A 1,296-nucleotide genomic window follows, 5' to 3' on the forward strand; every position below is an offset into this window, starting at 1 on the left:
ACAACTTCCCCCAATCAACAACTGCCAGCACTAACATAGCGGTAATGTAGAGGGGCGAAAAACAAGTTGTAATAAGTAAATGAAAACACATTATATAATTAGGCACCGCAGCATTATTTTTATTTTTTACTCTTCATTTCTCATTGTAATAAGTGATTTAGTGTTATTTTAATTATTGAGTGCGATTCCGCATACAACCACTAGAGGGCGCCTGTCGCATTGGTGACGTAGAAAAGACCGGACACGCAGAAGAATAAAACTTCATGCTAGATGTTAATGGACGTTTAACGCGTCTCATCTTTTCTGTCACAGGTCAGTAAATGTGTATGTTAATGCATATATGTTGTCTACTTTTAAGTGTTGAAGAAGTTATTGAATCTAGAGGCAAATAGTGTGTCATGTTATGCTGTTTCTGATTAGTATTGTGTAGAAAACGACACATTTCCGGATGCTAATTAATGCTAATGCTAGCGGATTTTTTAAATTTTTTAATTAATTTATTTTTTATTGGATTTTGTTTATGTTTTTTTTTGTTTTGTTTTTATTGGATTTTGTTTATGTGTTGAGCAAGCTGAGCAACAGGACTGCTGAATTCACTTTGCACTTTTTGAAACTGTTCACACACAAAGGACATTGTTCGGTCTCTTTATTTGTAAAATGGACATTTCTTTATGGGTTATTGCAAAAACCAGATATTTGATATTTTGTTATGACTTTGAGTGGCTGCATGTGTGAAGCTTAGTAAAGAGAGACAGCATTTAAGGAGCATTGCACCTTTTTATTGTTCTAGTCAAAGATTAGAGTTTTTTGTGTTAAGACAAAAGCTGCTTCTGTTAACAATGGATACAGTTAAAAGCTATAATACTTAAATATTAAAGTATATTTGTGCAGAATGAAAATGGGTAAAAATACAACAGGTCTACAAAAAAGGGAGTTAAAGCATTGATTAAAAAACTGTAATTGGTTTAGAGAATTAAAAGCCATCTGTAATAGATTTTGTCATGTGATAAATTCATGTTAAATGGAGCATGTTAAAATAATTCTGTTCGGTTTAAAATGGCCATTTTTGATTTACTGAATCTGAGGACTATTTATTGCAGTTACTCAGTGATACCTGAAGTATTTGATATGAAGTATGTTCACACACAGAAGAAGAATAAACCTTCCTGTTAGATGCTAATTAAAGCTCAACGTGTGCGTCTCATCTTCTGTGCCACAGCGTCACACGCTGAGAGAACAATCGCATTACCCTCAACCCATCCGAGGTTGCCAGGTAGTTCTAAGCTAGTGTGCAAC

This window comes from Nematolebias whitei, chromosome 21 (genome assembly GCF_014905685.2).
Source record: "Nematolebias whitei isolate Nwh7 chromosome 21, NemWhi1, whole genome shotgun sequence".
In the NCBI taxonomy this organism is placed as follows: Eukaryota; Metazoa; Chordata; class Actinopteri; order Cyprinodontiformes; family Rivulidae; genus Nematolebias; species Nematolebias whitei.